General features: G+C 35.6%; 1 long non-coding RNA gene across 1 annotated transcript; it reads right to left on the bottom strand.

Annotated features, from left to right (window-relative positions):
- Nucleotides 1-5,500: 5,500 nt before the first annotated feature.
- LOC138119774 (uncharacterized) lies at nucleotides 5,501-10,449 on the bottom strand. The gene is made up of 3 exons (XR_011155614.1): nucleotides 10,374-10,449; nucleotides 6,843-7,024; nucleotides 5,501-5,564 (listed from the first exon to the last, which is right to left on the bottom strand). It is a non-coding gene; the product is annotated as an uncharacterized lncRNA (long non-coding RNA).
- Between the last annotated feature and the right edge of the window lie 7,690 nt (nucleotides 10,450-18,139).

The raw sequence follows: 18,139 nt of genomic DNA, 5'->3' as shown, positions 1-18,139 counted from the left end.
GGGCAGTATTCATTTAAGAGGAAATATCTCAAAACAGATCTCCCCAAAGTCTCATTGGGAATCTGAGCCACAGGTATCTTCTGCAAATTTGGCACAATTCCTTCTGGAGATATTGACCAGAGTAAGTTAATGTTATCAAGTCCTCCCAGCATAGCTGCACTCTTGTGTCTGTGACATAAAGAGAGGAGAGAAAAGTGAAATGAAGACTTCAGTGGGCTATTGTTGTACTATGGAGAACACTACTTCTGCAGAAAAATCTCTCTTGCCTCTTAGGTCCTCATGTATTTCTACCCTCAGTTAGATGAGCTGCATAATTCAAAAATATGGCTGTACATGCACTCAGTTCTCAAAACTGCCGAGAATTATAAGCGTAAAGAGCACAGAACCGTAGTCATAAAATCCAAGGAAAATGAAGCGTTTCCTAGACCTAGTTACTTGTCTAAATATAATTTATTCAGTATAGTTCATCAACTTTAACTATATCTACTTGTTCACATAATGAAGGTCAAACACAAAAATGGATTTGAACTCCAGGCATTTATATATTACTAGCTACCAATCCCATATATCAATGGCTTATATAGTGAACAAAAATAAACACTTCACGAACTTGATAGTCTGTGGTACAGACAGTCTGGAAATGACATAAATAATTAGTGACACACCATATATGAGAGACCTGGAGGAAGGTCAAGAAATCATCATGAGAAAGGCTCAGACATACATTTAACACAAGAGCTCTCTCCAGGTTATCATGGTTGCATTACTTTATTAGTGTTGTTAAGCAGAGAAGTAATATGAGTTGATAAAGCAAAGTAGAGGAGCATATTTCCTTTTCACTGCCTGAGCATTCATTTCAAAGACTTAAATGCAGAAAGTCAGGGGGGGTTTTTGCTCGGGTTTTCTTTCACAGTCTTCAAACATCAGACAACTTAGTATAGAATCACTGTACAGTGGGACAGAGATCAAACATTTTAGGGTAGCCCTGAGACATGACCCTTGCCAGTTTTTGTAATGGCAATTTGGTAGAATAGTCAATAGAACACTTATTTTTAATGGTATTACTAGGTTCTGAAATTATGCTCAGCAGGTTGGGTGATCCTGGAGAGACTTTGAACATAATATTGCAAATTGTGGAATAAAGTATGTTACTGTAATCCCTGTGTTAAGGACAGACAGTCTTTTCACATAATCTAAGAATCATTGCAGACTTTCTGTCAGCTAAATATACAAGGCAACCTGAGCCTGTTTTGTAGGTTTAGCAAAATTTGACTTGGAAGCCATCAGTGAAAGTAGCAGACACAACTCAAGATTTAGCAAAATGTGCTTGTGGTCCAAAAATAACTGAGGAAAAGGCTCAATCAGTTATGACCTTGCTTCTGTTTATATTTTGTACATACCTAACTCATGCATATGAATAATCCTCCAGACCCCAACAGCATTATTTATAAAGTCAGCAAGTCTTGGAATAAAGAGTTCAGTCCTACTTTTAGGAGTAATGTTTTTTGATTATATTATGATGTTCACTGTTTATTAAAACTCCCAGATATATATCTGATTAAACATAAGTAAAAGAAACCTACTGAGACTTTGATTTCCCTTATTAAAAATTATTACTTGCATATAACATGCATCAAAGTACATGATGCAGGATATACGAGTCCTTGGAAGTAATCATGTGAAGTTATAAGAGAAAAAATATCAGTTTGTAGTAATGAGGTAGAAAAAACATTTATCATTTTTAGACAATCAGGGATTGGGTTAGAAAGCCTTGTAAAATATATGGTAGGGTGTTTTGTCTACCAGTTATTAGATATTCGATCACCAAGTTCAGTTGCCAGGCTGTCTTTTTCATGATATTGCACAGCTAATGGCTGATGTTATAACTGGTGATGCTGCAGTATAAGATTGACAGAAGTGCAACATTGAATAAGCACAGTAAGTTCTTTGAACAACCCTGTGAAAATTATTTTGGATACAATGTACTAATGTGCATCACAGCCATTTCAAGGCCAGAAATGATACATTGTAGGTTGTTGGTTTTGTGTTTAAGAGGAAGAGATATTTTCTACTTTATAAAAGATTCTGAAATATGATATTTCTTTTTGTCCTTGTGAAGACAGAGAAGTTGTAAAGATAATAATTGCTACCATGTGTTTTAGAAATATGTATGCTTAGCATACCTTGCTTTACTCATTATGAAATGTGTTATGCTTGTGGCTAATTCTTGAAGAGCAGTTATACATTATTCCTGATCATCGCATCATCAAGAGTAAAGAGAAAGACTTGTACATTGATGAAGACAGACAAATATCAGTGAAAGTTGGGAATTTCACTGTCAGATTTTCACAAGGAAGAAAAAAAAAAGAGTAAATTTTCTTGTAAATTAATTTTTATTTTCATATTCTGAAATGATGCATAGTAAGATTGTAATGGCATCGTTACAGAGTATCATTACAGAATGATCCTGAGGAGTACAGGACATGCTGTGTTGTACAATGCACTGGAGCTCACACTATTTATATTATTTTTACAGCCTTTTAAAAAAAAAGTGGTTTAACTAACTGTGGTTTAGCAGCATTTTATAATTTGTTCTGTACAAAGCAATGTGCTTTGCCCTCTGACATCTCTCCTCATGGGCTCTAGAATGTAGGGCCAGTGTGAGGGCAGTCTGGGGAAGGAAAGGAGCATCTTATGGGCAGCACTTGCCAGTAGCTTTCTGACAAAACTAATTCTGTAAACGCCAGCTAGGTGTGCTGAACTTTCACCAAGAGAAGCCATGCTGTTTTCATGATGATCAACTAAAGACTTTCAGTTTCCAGCAGGTCAAAGCTGGGACTATCAATTTTACAGGCATCTGGGGAGACATTTTTTATTAGTCCAGGTTCACTGATATGACCATAACATTTGAAGAATTTAAGTTACTGTCAGGATTTCTAAAGTTTCACACTTACAGACACAACTATCAAAATGAGGTAGTTGGGAAACAATTAAAAATGTCTGGTTTAGGGCATCACTGTAAAATATTTATTTATTAATCACATTCTTGTTTAAGAGCACTCTCACAATATCTGCACTTGAGGGAGTCTTTTAGGGTGCCTTTATAGTCAGTAGGAAAAAAAACCCCAAACAGTTCTAGAGTACCATTATTCTTATCCTAAAGAAAGAAGTAAGACAAGACAGAAGAACCTCATGCGAAATATATTTCTCACAATTGACCATACAAGAATCTAGATGATCAATTTATAATGGTATTGTGGACATTTAAAAATAGATTAATTAAAACCCCATTTTATAGGTCAAAATTTCCAAGCAAAAGAAATCTCTTAACCAGAAATTCCATGTGTTTTAATTATATAGTTCTATTTTCCTGTACAACTATATGTAGGTCTAAAACCATGTTTTTTTCAAATAATTGTTCCTGTAAGTTGGTTCCAAAGCATGGTTTTTTTCCCCTTGAAATCCTTTACTCTCTTTATTTACTGTAAGTTTTTTTTTAATTTAAATTTTATTCTGTTCAGCTCTGTTCATATTGAAAAGTTGGAAGAGCTCAGAAATTATAAGAAAGAAATACATGCATTACTTTAAAGAGCTCATGAAAGATGATTCCATGTATTTAAAATGCTTCATTTATTTGGCAATGAAAATGAAAAGCAACCAAGGGCTTTCTAGACCCATGACATTCTAGTCACACTTGAACTTTACCTTAATTTTGTGAGTTCTGGTTTCCTCAGAGTTTCCACAAGTGTTCCAGAAAGTCCTACCAGTGTCAGACCTTCTGCAGCCCATCCCATCAGTCTGGCTTCTCTCAGCAAAGCAGCTGCAGTGAAAGCCATAACTGCAGCTGGAAAGAATAGGGGAAAGAAGATGAACTGTCCATATAAATATGGAAACGGGGTTTGCCCAACCTATCACAGGTATGAGCATAGCCTCTTATCCATGTTCCTACAGAGATGGAAATGAACAGATTGTCCTTGGACAAAAGCATTGGGTGAGGAGAAATGGAAAAACAGGATAATAAATAAGAGAAAACAATGAAGCACAAGAAGGCACAGAGAAACAAAAAATAAAACACCAACTAAACCAAAACTAAAACAAGATTCCATTAAATGGGGTTCAAAGCAAGAATAGAAAATAAACAGTGAAACAGGATATATTAAGCAATAAATTATACAAAATAGATCTTGATATACAAATGTAGGACAATAAATTTAACTGTAGCCAGCAGTGACTTGGAAAACTAGATCAGGAGAAAATGACAGTATGACCAATTTCCCGGCTGAAAATTGTGGTCACTGTAGGGACTTGCCTACCCAAATACCATCAAAGTTTTTATTTATGGCCTTCCATCGATTTCCTGAGAGACCCTTCTTTGAAGACTGTACTTTTTGAAATGACACAGCATGTAACTCTAGCATTTGCTGGCACCAAGATGTCAGTCTCAGAAATAACACCTCTTTAAGGTGCTGCTTCCATAGTGGGGCAATGACAGGGCATTCCTCCAGTTTCCAAGGGTTAATACCCACGGGTTAAGAGAATGGTTAGCACACAGACAGTGGCTTTAAATCGTCTTAACACTGCACTGACTTACTGCAGTTTTAGCAGAGTAATGAGTTACAAATAACACTTGCACACATACACCTTTAATTCAGAGTTCAAGAACTACATGAAATTAATTTTGTGACCTCGATCCAATTGCCAGAAGCCAAGAGTCCAGATCAATAAAACCATGGCCTCAGGGGAGAGTAATTAGCACCCTGGCAGAAAGTGCCACCGCACTTGCCAAGCACTGAATGGTCAAAAAGATACATCTCTTCTGTCTTTTCAGAAACATACCATGGGATGAGAATCTTTTACTGCTGTTCCTCATGTTGAACCTAGGATTTAGACTAAGAAGAAGAATGAAGTCTTCAGAAATATATGTCAAGCTTTTTTCTTGGAAATTAGATCTTTACAAGTAATTAAGTATATCTCATACTTAGTCCAATTTTAAATGGAGTTACTACCACAATAAAGAGAATAGTATGTTTTTACTTCCGATTTCCCACATCACTCTCAGAACAAAAGACCTGCTTCTTACTATATTCATTTTCATTTTGAATTTCTTAATAGAAACTGATTATCATCTATCTTTCACCATTCTGCGCAATTTATCTGTTCATTGTCCAAACAAATACACTGAATGATGGCATTTAATGGGACCTTTGCCCACATCATTGGCTTATGTAATCATAAATATTTCCTGGACTGCATTAACAATAGCAGGAGCCTTTTCAAGTACACACTTGATAATATTGAACAATTCAAGTAATGCATTAAGAAATAACATTTTATCCATAAACCATATTATTATTTGCTCTATCCCTTCTATTCATCACTCATTAGATCACACTGAGTTGCTGTGTCCAGTTTGGACCACCGAGTATAACAAAGGCATATAGAAGCTGGAGAAAGGCAAGAGGATACATGTCAAACCAATCAATTCTTGAGTACTTGCCATGTGAGGAGAGGCTGAGGGAGATAGACTTCTTAATCCTGGAGAAGAGATGGCTGCAGGGAAGGAGCTGGGACAAACAAAACAGATATCAATTGAAACAAGATGCTTAAGCCTAGGCGGAATATTTTTTTTTTCTCTCAAGGACAGCCAAGCATGGGAGTTAACTGTTTTAAACCTCATCCCTGGAGCTTTTCAAGACCTGCTTGGAGAAAGCCCTAAGAGGCTTGGTCTGACCACAGAGCTTGCCCTGCTGGTTTGGGCAGGAGGTGTGACTACAGACCTCCCAAAGTCCCTTCCCCACTGAGTGACTCCGTCATGCTACAGCTGTAATGTAAGGATGACTAGGACATTAACTTCAAAAGTACAGCACTACAGTACTAATTAGTCCACTGACATTAGCTAATGTGAAGTGCTAATGTCAATGGAGTCAAGCTGATGCAGTCACTGTGTCATACTGGCACTGCTGTAGCACCATTTCTCTCTATTTCGGAAGAGGATTCCTAACCTTGTGAACAAGGAATGCTGAGAGAGAAACAAGTCACATGCATTGTCTGCTTCCTGACTTTCCATCCTCTAATCACATCTTGTTTTACTAGGATAAACTTCTGGTATGAAAAAATGAGTGCAGACAAAAGGCCTAGACTTTGTGGCCAGTTCTGCTTTTCAGTGTTTCTGTAGGATTTATGTTTTTCCTCTGTTAAAACCAAAATCTTATTATGGGTGAAAGCGAATTGCACATCTTTCTAGAGCTAAGAGTATAGATGCTGTGGTGCTCTAATAGTCCAAATAATGCAAGTAAAAGAGAAAGGCCTTATTAATAAAATATCAAAATATTTATCTGAGTGTTTCTAGTATCTGCCCCTTTCCTCTGGAGTTATGCCCACCCTTTCAAGTTCCAGTGTGTTCAGTTTCACACATTCTAGTGTGTTCCAAGGTTGACATTTTAAGTCTCCTTGAAGACTGAGGAGGTTTAGGATGAGTTATGACTATCCTGAGGTCTTCACTGAGGGGAGTGTGGTGTTGATGGTAAGATATTTTTCCTCCTTAGTGCTGGGGCTTTCTTTTAATGCATTCTCCCCTCCCCATCTGCTCCCTTTCTCCTGCTTCCAGGGAAGAGGTGAAAGCTGCCTCACAGCTCCTCTGCCACCGCAGAGGGTGTTTGTCCATCCAGCACTGCCAGGGTCTGCTGGTCCCTTCCCCAGTGGCATTTCCAGAGCTGGAGCTAGGACAGGCTGGACAAGGGGACCCCAGGTCAGCCCCTCTCAGGGCAAGGACAGTCCCTGGGATCCAACACTGCCCAACTCCTTCCCCCAGTATAAACCATATTTACAGGGCCAGAGCTCACCTGCAGAAGATAGCATGGATTATAGGCCCCGACTGGTTTGTGTCTGCTAGTAAATAAGGCACCTGAAGAAAACTGCTTAAAACCTTGGAACAAAAAGGAACATTTTTATTTCTCTTCAGATGTGATGTCTTGAACTCTGTTCACCTGTTAGTAATTATGAGGAGGAGATTTTGATGACATTCCTGTGGAAGACATAAGAGAAAATGAATACTCTATCAGGTGAAGTTTCTAATAATTACTTGTTTTAGTGATATAGAAAGAGAAAGCAGATATTTGAAGTATCATGGTGAACACTGAAAATTTTTAGGACATCATGAGTCAGACTACAGAACCTTTCCCTGATGAAGAGATGAATAAGGTGAAGAATATTATTAAGATCTCTTCAGAAAATAGATTGTATGGGAACTGATGTTGAGAGTGTACTCATGTGAAAATTGTTCAAAGCCATGTGTATTAGGGAGGTGCAAAGACGAAAATATTTCTGGCTGTAGACTGTGGATCTTATTGTATAGAGGTCATGAATCTGACCTGCCAGAAGACTTTCTTCTGCTAGAGGCTATTAAAAGTCCATGATAGATTAGTCATGAAGTATTGGAGAAGAGGTGAGGATCCTGCCCATGCTGATAAATTAGGTGTGGGTTTGTGATCCAGACTGTGTCCTCTGTGGATGATTGAATACAGAATCAAAGAAGAGATGAAAGTGAGTATTTTACCCCCTGAGCCATCCCTTTTCTCAATTTTTTTTTTTTTTTATTTTATTTTCCCAGTATTTTGTTCATCGGCTGCTGTTTTGGAAAATTCATGCATGTTTGAACATTTTGAACTATGTTGTATTAATTAAATGTCAGCTTCTGAAGTATTAACTACCAAGCACCTTTTTTGAGGCTTAATTGAAGGCTTACTTGATTTTCAGCAGTAAGTTTTTATCTAATTGCATTCATTTAAAAATATGTGAGAAGCAAACTTGCAGAATAAAACACAGAAGAATGCCTTTAAAGTTAAAACTTGAGATGGTTCAGTGTAATACTTTTTTTTTTTTAACTAATCAGTAGGAATCTTGTCAAAAGTCAGGCCAGAAAAGCACTGCTTTTCATTATTTTGATTTATGTAATGGATGAATACTCTTCAGACAAAAGAAAAAAATATGAAAAAAAAAGAACGGTGGCGTTAAAACTAACCTAATTTTAAAGAGAAATACCTTTGATATATATCAAGATAAGACTTAAATGAAAGTAAAGATTGGTGCGTAAGTTTAGAGACATTTTGAATGAATTTGAATAAGCACAATTTAGACACACTTTCCTTAATATTATGATGTTCCTTATATTGATTAACTAAGTATTGTATCTATTTGGAGAGCTTTTAAAATGTGTGTCTTTGACTGTAGACATTAATGAGCTCATTACAGATAACACAGCTACTCTTGGACCTCTGTCTAAGTAGGTTAAATGGTGTGACCATTTGTTGCCACCAAATCTGCTGAGCTGCTGTCTACAGAATGATCTTACCCATTTCCTTCATTAACTCACACGGTAATAGAAGTGCCTTTATTTGCAACTGAATAGGGAGCAGCTGAGCAGAAGAAAAGACACTGAGCTTCCACGTTTTCATTCATAGATCAGAAATGATTTGTTCAAGCTTCCCCCTAGATTTTCTCAAGTCATGTCCACAGTGACCCAGCCTTCCCCCCACTGGGTAAGCTTGAATCAGGAGCAGAGCAGCATTCACAGGCTGCTGTTGCCTTTAACCTTTTTTTATCAAGACTTCAAGCACTGCACTGTTTCAGCTCTCTCTGGTTCCTTGTGTTATAACAGATTGAGCCTCAACAAAGAATCAAGGGTAAGAGTTCAGTTTTAAATTTTGTCATGGTTTTCTAGACGAATTTAAGCAGGTCACTCTTCATTCTGTTTCCATTTTCCTATCTTAAAAGAAGAAGAAAAAATAGATTTGCCTCTTTATAGAGTCCTCTAATATGTATAAATAATAAGTCTCTATAAATCCTAGCTATTACTACTGTCTCCTTTATACTACTGAAAAATGACTGAGCAAAACACTTGATCCAAGACACAATTAACATCTATAATCTATCTTAGTTTGTATTCAAAACTGAGGAACGTTTGTGTTGGTTTTTTGTTTGTTGGTTATGCATCAGTGTGTGGTGTTTCTAAAGCTAGCTGCAGTGTTTGTCACTGAAGTGTTTCAGTGTGACTCCACTCCAAAACTACCTTTCTTTTGATTTACTTGAACAACTGACATCCACAGATATCCACAGGTCATCCCCGTTGTCTTTAACAAAGTGGGTATATTTATAAAAGATTTATGCTAAATACTTAGAATGTCATAGGATTTCCTCTAAGTCATTCTAAGAGGTTTATTACCTGTTTAAAGATTGACAATGATACAATGGACTTAAAAGCTACCAAGAAGTGTCTTGTTTTATTGGGTTTGACCTTGCAAATTATTATTTTTTCCTGCAGTTTATTGACGTTAAAGTGTTCATGAATTTTCATTTAAACATTTTGCACACAACCCCTTAAATTTAAATGGTTCAGCTGATAGTTAAAATTTGTTTCTTAGTTCAGATGTACCAAAATTACCTTGCACAAAATCTGCTGAAGGCTATTGGTAACCCACCATCAATGCAGAAGTCAAGTTTAAATTGTGCTGTTGATATTTTATCCTTTAAAAACCAGATACATAAAATAACTCTGCCTTTTCTGAATTTGTGCTGTAGTGAATTTATAGTCAGGGAAAAAACCTTAACAAATAACAAACGTGTTTTCTTTGTCTTTTATTTATTGTAAGGGATTATATTCAATTAACACATCAATCTATCCATGCAATACTAGGATTTATTTTCATTCACCAGATGTTTTGAAATGAGATACAGTGGAGCCCAACTAATTTCATTATTTTACCAAACTGATTGACTTCAATAATTCTTTCTTAGAAAAAAGAGACTGAAATTTACTATTATATTTAATATATAAATAATTATTGAACTTTACTGGAATAAACAACATAATGTTTAATAGAAATTCAATAACTATTAAAATATTTCTTACATTTTCTTTAGAGTAAGCTAGACCTCCCAAGTATTTAGAAAATTTTCATTTAGTGTGACTGTAACTTTTTAAACAGACTGATATATATTGCTTTTTCTTTTATTTCTTCAAAATCTTTATTTAGCAATTCTTTGCATGTTGCAGCTCATCAACTACAGTTGATGGGTTTGAATATTAATTACACAAAACCAGCTATACATTTAATGCATATATATATATGTATAAATTTGATATACTGTAAATCCAATAGTCTGTTCTCATAAACAGTTCTCTGGCACTTTGCAGCATATACTGCCATGAGATAAAGTATTTAAGAAAGCATCAGAGTCTGTTCTGAGGAGATAAGTCACGTAGTGCAAAAGTTTTCCAAACCTGACAGTACACAAGAAGAAGCTAATAAAGGTAGGAAAGAGTTGGGTAATTACTAATTAATCAAAATGATAACATGAAAGGAAAAGAAGCATACCTTGATTAATCAAGTTTTCATCTCTCCTCCAGCTGCTAAAAGTACAGGAAACAACAGACTAAATGCATCACCATGGTGAATTCACAGCTAAAGGACTCTGACATAATTTGACTGCATACTTGGCTTAGTTTGTAACTTTAGTTAACAAGTAACCAAGCTTAAAAAAAAAAAAAAATCAATCTAGCTACCTGGTTAGGACTAGTATTTACACTTCTATAAGCACATGTATTATTACCACATTCCTATTATTTTGGAGTATAATGCTTTAAAAACAATTTAAAACTATTTGGGAAAAAAATTTAAAATGATGGCATTTTAGTCCTGAAAAATTCACTTCAGAAGCATGAGAATATTTTTCAACTTCCATTTTCTTCTACACATTATGAAATTAAAACAACCTCTTTATTAGCTCAGAAAAAAAAACCAAAACCATTTTCATTCTAAACACAGCAAATGGAACACTTTAAGGATCTTTTTGAAAGATTTCTTTCCTATTTGAAAATCAACCTTCAAAAGCTGTCAAAAAGCAACTAAACTTATAAAAGGTTTGAATATTTCTGTGAAAGGCAAACATAATTAGATTTAACTGTAACTGCTATTATTGCTGTTCTTCCTCTCAAAACCTGTTCTTGATGACTGATGCCTTCATTTAGCTTTTCTTGTATTTTTTTCCATAATTGACCTCCAATTTTGCAATATCCATTAAAAGGGCAGGTTTCCACATAGGAATTTTATTAGTTTTGGTGAGATGTTTGAGTCTTGCTGAACTGAGAGCACTACAGAACAGAGAGATTAGACTCTATTAGCTAGATACACAGAGAAAATTAAATGTTCCTTTAAGAACCATGGTTTTGTTTGGGCTTGGGATTTTGTATTTTATGTAACAATTGTTTAAAGTGACCCCACACCTTTGGTGCAGAAAATAGAAACTTGAGCTTCTCATTTCAAAGTAAGACACTTGTTCTACAGTTGTTTTTGTCTTACTCCTTCTTTCTGGCCCTTTCCTATTTTTTCATACAATCACAGAACAGTTTGGGTTGAAAGTGACCTTAAAGATCATCTTTATGGACAGGGACACCTTCCACTAAACCAGGTTGCTCAGAGCCCCAACCTGGCTTTGAACACTTCAGGGATGGGGCATTCACAGCTTCTCTGGAAAACCTGTTCCAATGCCTCACCACCCTCACAGTAAAGAACTTCTTCTTTAAATCTAATCTAAACCTACCTACTTTCAGTTTGAAGCCATTTTTCCTCTTTCCAAAACAACAGTTCAACAGGCATTACAAAAACTTTCATCAGGTCCTACAAATCTGATGGTGATAAATATCAAGAAGTTGTTTTTGCAGTGGAATCTTAACTAGCTCTGAATAAATAAAAGAAACTTTTCTTACCAAATTATTAAAATGTTCCCTTTCAAGAAGTCACACAGTAATTTATAGAGCTTCAGTTAACCTACAAATTTTGTCAGTGGCTGAATAGGGTTGTAGTTGAACAATTTTGGTTTTCTTTTCCTTTTACAAACATTATACTGCTACAGCATCCATTTTCTTTGTAATAGAAACCCACCACCCTAACTTACAATTTACATTTAGGCTGTAAGTAATCTTTCAAATATAAAATCATAATATCAGTCCACTCTGTAATGCAGTATCTGCAGGATAAATATGGCATGATTGTTTTGAGACAGGGGCTTACCATGGTGAGTCATTGCCTTTGATAAGGATGAAGACAGACACAAGTTATTGCCAGCATACATACTCTTCAGAAAAGATATTTTAAAAATAAAGAAAAAAAAAATACTGTTTAGAAACTTTCAAGAGTAAAAAATAAAGACCACATTAAAAAAAAAAATCATATTTTGAAGACTGCTTAGCTACCCACAAACCATATTAATATATATTTCCATTTTCTGCTTGTGTGATGCAGAATTCTTAGAACATCAGGTACTATTATATAATCAGTGTATGCTACCAAATTACTGCTAGCAAGGTCAACACCTGTGTATTAAGTTGGTGTTAATATAATTTAACAGTGTTTAAACAGTGCTACTCAGATATTCAACCTCAGGAAAAGCACAACTAAAGATGATCAGAACATTTTCACTTCAATTAGTTGTTATTGCTAAATATATATATATAGAGGTATGTAATCCAGATAGCTTCTTTTGACAAACCCAAAAGCTACTTTACAGAAAAACAAGCTTTCTGGTAAGATATTAGAAATGTTTTGAAGGTGTGAACTATATCTGAAAATCATATTTTAGATGTCTTGTGATCCTAAGTGTAGGTTGATTATAGGACTTTTAAAAAGATTATGTGGTTCAGTAAGGTTTTTCCCAGCTACTAATTTTCAATTTTCAAAATAAAACATTCTCTGCTATTCATGAATGTTCTATATTCTAGGAATAAGAATATATGGCCATGTATGCTCCTACGTTTTTTAAACATCTTTCAAATGGATATAAGCCACTTCTTCACTCTTTGGAAACACAAATCAGAGGTTACACAGCTTCCCCCAGTCTCTGAAAAAAATTTTTTTCCATAAATATATTCACTTACATGGTCTAAGCCTGAATTTTAGTATTATTTCTACATACTTGTAGGTGTTTTAATTATAAATCAGGGTAAGAATATAATAATAAACCCTTGAAAATGTTATTTCTATAATTCCCTAATAATATTGCTCTACGGTTTCCAACTGATAAATTGCATTAATACTTCAGAAGAAGCACTGATTAGAGAAAGAGTATATGGATTTCTTTTAGGTAAAGTGCTAGATCTCTGTGAGCTAAAACCACCATAACACAACATATTAATTATCATCAAGGTGGTATTTTTTTGCAGCAGGCCAGTTTTATTCTATATTGATTGCAAAACAAGTTTCAAGCATTCAGGTCTTGAAGGCAAGCCATTTTTAATTTTCAAATTCTTGTTAAACTAGCAACTTTTCCTGCAGATAGGAGAATAAAGCTCTCTTATACACACAGTGTAGCTGATTCTTAGCACCAAGTGTCAACATACCCAAATGGCATAAAAATTGCCACATAAAATGATCTACATAGCCAGAACCATTATTTTTAACTGCTAAGCTAAAATACAGAAATTGTCTTAATCTCAATTACTGTTTTGGGTAACTTTCTTCTGCCATGCTTCTAAATGCTTTTTCAACCAATAACACACTCTTGTAAGTCCAGGATTTTTTTGCAAATGGGGTTGTGTGGACGAACATCCAAATGATTGTGTCGGTAACAGAACTAAAGGTTAAAGATTATATCAGCAGTGAAAAGGGAAGAGTTTTGGTGGAAGGAAAAAAAAAAGGCAACAAGTTCAAAATCATTACATGTTCAATCAATTACTATTATTTCTAACCTGGGCCCTAGTTTCATATTCAGGATTAATGGATGTCTATATTGGAAGTGATAATTGACATTGGTCCCTTTTAATGTGCTTTCAGACGGCTTCAAATTCCTTTCTAATTTGAAATATATCCTCAAATATAGAAAATTGAGAGATACCATCTTTCTCTACAAAATGTTTCAGAACGTGCAATTTTTAAATTAAGAAGAAAGAAAAAAAGGAAGAAAAATGTTTAATGAAAAATCCCAATCATCTCATAAACAACCTGTTTTACTACAAGGCAACCCTGATTTATGTGAGTAATAGATTTTACAGATAAATAACTATTGCTTTTATATTTTACAAATTTTTTTTCTTATATTTATGGTTTATATTAAATTTATTCCCTCCATGCTTCCCCCTCACCAAGTCAGAGAAGCAATTGGTTTCACTAGGTTGATTCAAGTAAAGATGTAATTTATACGTTCTGGCCTGAGTCGGTCATCTTTCATAGTCGCAGATATGAAAGGGACTCTCAGAAAAAATCTTCCCTGGCTGGGGAGTCCTACAACATGCTTTACATTTTATATGCAACAGGAATAAAGATCTCTCACTCAAAATTTCTGGCTAACATATCTCCCAGCTACCAAGGACTCTCCATTGTCTTTTGTAGGCTGGATTTCTTGGCTTTTTGTAGGCTTTTGTAGGCTGGATTTCTTGGGTCATGACTTGGTCCAGACATGATTCTGCATAGCTGGATTTTCTTATTCTCTTTTTCATTTTTTGTGACTTGATTAGCTTTGTTTGGGCCCTCTGTCCATTCATTGTTTCCTACATGAAGTGCAGCATTGCAAATCCCATCACAGCAGGAGGCCTTACAAATACAGCTGAAGTCTGTTCTCCTGAGCAGGCTGCAGGGGCCAAGACCATCCCAGTAGGGCTGTCTGACCTGTCTCCCTGTTTGCCCATAGGCTGAGAACAATTTCTTGATAAAACCCTGTGCTGGTTCCCCCTCAAAGCTGGAAAGACACACTGCTTACTCCTATGCATTCTTTTTCCTGATGTATGGTTTAAGTAAGGTAGAAAGACAAATGAAGTATGGCATGGAAATTGGGGTGTGATACCCATGGGGAAATGGGCAGCTACAAGGTCTGGTATTCCAGCACGCAGGAAGTTGATGCACCTAAAACTGTACAAAACTGCCCTAGCTTGTATTACATATTTGCAGATGGTTTCAACCTGCAGGTAAATGCACCTGGCTAACCTCCAGGTAAAGATTATTAGAGCCTCAGTACATGATTCTCCTGGGGTAGCCAAACCTCAATGTTTTCCCATTTCAGTGGGAAGCTTTACCTATCCCACCTTCATTTGTGAAGACGTCCAAGATGTGTGCATACATCAAGCCACACTTTGTGAACAAATGCAGGGAAATATGACTACAATGTTAATAAAATGGCAGGCTATGACTATATGTGCTTTCTTGAATTCCTCTAACACTACAACTTCAGAGTTCTCTTAATGAAAGTGTTCTTCTAAATATTAGATACACATCTATGCAGTTTATGCAAATGTGCATCTGTATAAATTCACAGTAACCTTAACTACACATATTTCACACATTTGATAGGTAGAATATTGAAATAATTTTTCTAATATTCCTAACTTTTATAATTATGGAACATAGGTCTTTTATTTTTGCTTAGTCATCTAATCAGATGTGCTAGTTTGAAAGCAAGCCAATGAGAGACTCCAAGTCAGAACTGCAATTTAATAGGAAAATTAAAATAAATGCAATAGTACAGAAACATTGACAGAGTCAGGATACAACCTGACACCCTGTCAGTCAGGGTGGCGGTAACAGTCTGATTAAATGGTGGCTGCAATCCTGTTTGAGTGATAGCTGGGGTTCTGTTGAAGCAGTAATCCTGTAGAAGGGTCTGGTCTTCTTCTGAAGGTCCAGTGGTGGTTATGTAGCTCTTGTCCTCTGGGAATCCAGTAGGTAGGGCTGCCTGTGGTGTTCCTAACGTCAGATTATATCCAGGTAGGAATGCTTGGTTCCTCCCCTGGGCAGAGCATCTCACAATGGGATGGTGTAATGAGTCATGCAGTGAGGCTAGATAGCCCATTAACAGAAGATACCACTCTGGAGGGAGTTATCAGGGATGTGTCATGGAAGAGATAAAGAACACTGCCCCACCTGGTTTTAACAGCTTATGAAGATGGTGACAGAACACATACCTTTGGTAACATCTTACACTGTAGTTTAAGACATCAGATTATTCTAATTTGGATTTGGCTACTGAAATATTTTTTAGTGTGAAGGAAGGTATAACAAGATGAAATAAAATCAATTTGTACTACAAAATCAAAATTACTTTGAGCAAATAAAAAAGCTGACCAAATACCATACTCTGAATCTATTTCTTCTTATTTACAACCACTGAATGAAAACAAAAGATCAATTTAAGAATAAATTATAAAAGATTTTAACTATCCTCTTTCATTTTTATTGCATTCATTCTTTTTCTTTGGTTTGTGGTAGGTTTCTCTAGTTGGTTAATCAGAAATGATGATTCCTTCAGCAATTTTTCATTGACCCTGTGGGCATATTAAGGTCAAATAGCAAATGTCATTGTTTACATTCCTCACCACCATTATTTACTTGACAATATTTACCTGCTAAGCAGTATGGATTTCTGACCTCTGCTAAATCAATTACTTAAAAGAGCAAGGATGATATTGCTCCTAGTGACGTAGATTTAAAAAATAACAAAGATAGAGAATCGGTCCACTTACCCAGTCATGCTATATGTCATGCCATTACAGACAGTGTATTAATTGTTTGGGATACGAGACAGGACATAAAAGCCCCCTCCATGAGGATTAATTCATGACTTGGTCATGCTGTTCCCATTGCTTCAGTAACACGTGAAGAACCTCCTCTCCTTTCATGCTGCAAAGACATTCTCTGCTGTCAAAATGCAGAACCCAGCGCAGCTAATCTGCGGTCCTGACACAGCAGGGTTTATGAGTATTTACCTTAGATTGACACCTAAATGTGTTAAGTACCTATTTAATATTTAGTACACAGGTATTTTATTTGTTCTTCTCATTTTGAATAAGACAACGCAAATACTTTTTTTTTTTTTGTATGAGAGTTTGTAAAATCTTTCTAATTAACGAGTAATTTATATCCAACAGGATTCTAGTACCTGTTGCTATACTGTGTCTTACACTCAGAATTTTGTGGTTTTCCTTCTTGGAAACAAGTATGTCCTGAATATTTTTTTGATAGAGTAGAAAAAGCAGTTTTAATTGAAAGAGACAGTATCAAGGGGACAAGGCATCCTCCTTGTCCTGGTAATTATTGGTCCATCAGCTGTGTATGTAACAAGATCTATTGAAGGGATTGAATATTCTGACAACTGAAAAGGAAAGCAACTTTGCTGATCTCAGCTCATTTTATTCTGCCAAATCACTGCCTATCTCATAGATTCTGACAATAGTTAGTGTACCAAAAATGCCATAATTAAGTGAGAAAAATAAGTGTAAATTTACTTTGTCATCTCCTTTAGGTCTTAGGAACAATCTGTGAAATCACAGATTTTAACGAACTTTCAGCTGACATGGAACGTCTTACTCTTTCTTAACTCTGAAACGTATTTGCATCAACTTCATAAACATCCAAAACAAATAAAAAAAAATGCCAATAAGCATTTGAAACTCTGCACTGAATCCATCCAATTTAACTCTGGTCTGACCGTTCCATGTAGAGCCTCTCACTGAAATACAGATGCCAATTTCCAATAGTTTATTCCATTAACACAACCCCACGTATTCATTCTTTTTCAACAAGATAAATATATGAAAAATCAGTAGATATGCAGATCAGATTTTTCAGTGGGGCAAACAAATGAGCTCATTATGACTGCTTTAGTTGGGAGCTGTCTTTGTATTAAATACAGAGTGCCGTTTTGGTGACCAGTGAAATGAATATACCATTATGGTATTTTCTATCTTTTATACCATACATCACTTTTGCCCCTGTGACTATGTAAAATGGTACCAATCTTTTAGGAGTAATAATGTAAAGAAATAGCATGAACTGGTTTATACTCAGAATGATCAGGGATACAGACAAGAAAAAGCACTTCAGAATATCATAGACACCTTTCTCACCTGTGCTTTCACACAAATGTTTTAAAAAGTATTCCCAAACCCTATTAGTTCTGTTTTAGAGATCCTAAAAGACTGTCTTACTACATCTCTATTTAGAAGTCATCTCTCCAAGTACAGTGACCTTCAAGGGCTTTTTTCTGTTAATGATATCAAGGCCTATATCAAGTAAGTGTTCTGAAGTTACCACTATTAAAAATTTATACCTTAGTTAATACTCAGAGATGTGGTTCCCTACTTACCTTTTTGTCAGGG

Source organism: Aphelocoma coerulescens, chromosome 1 (assembly GCF_041296385.1).
Source record: "Aphelocoma coerulescens isolate FSJ_1873_10779 chromosome 1, UR_Acoe_1.0, whole genome shotgun sequence".
NCBI classification, from domain to species: domain Eukaryota; kingdom Metazoa; phylum Chordata; class Aves; order Passeriformes; family Corvidae; genus Aphelocoma; species Aphelocoma coerulescens.
Note: the sequence above shows the minus strand (reverse complement) of the source record. Positions and strands in the feature narration are given on the sequence as shown.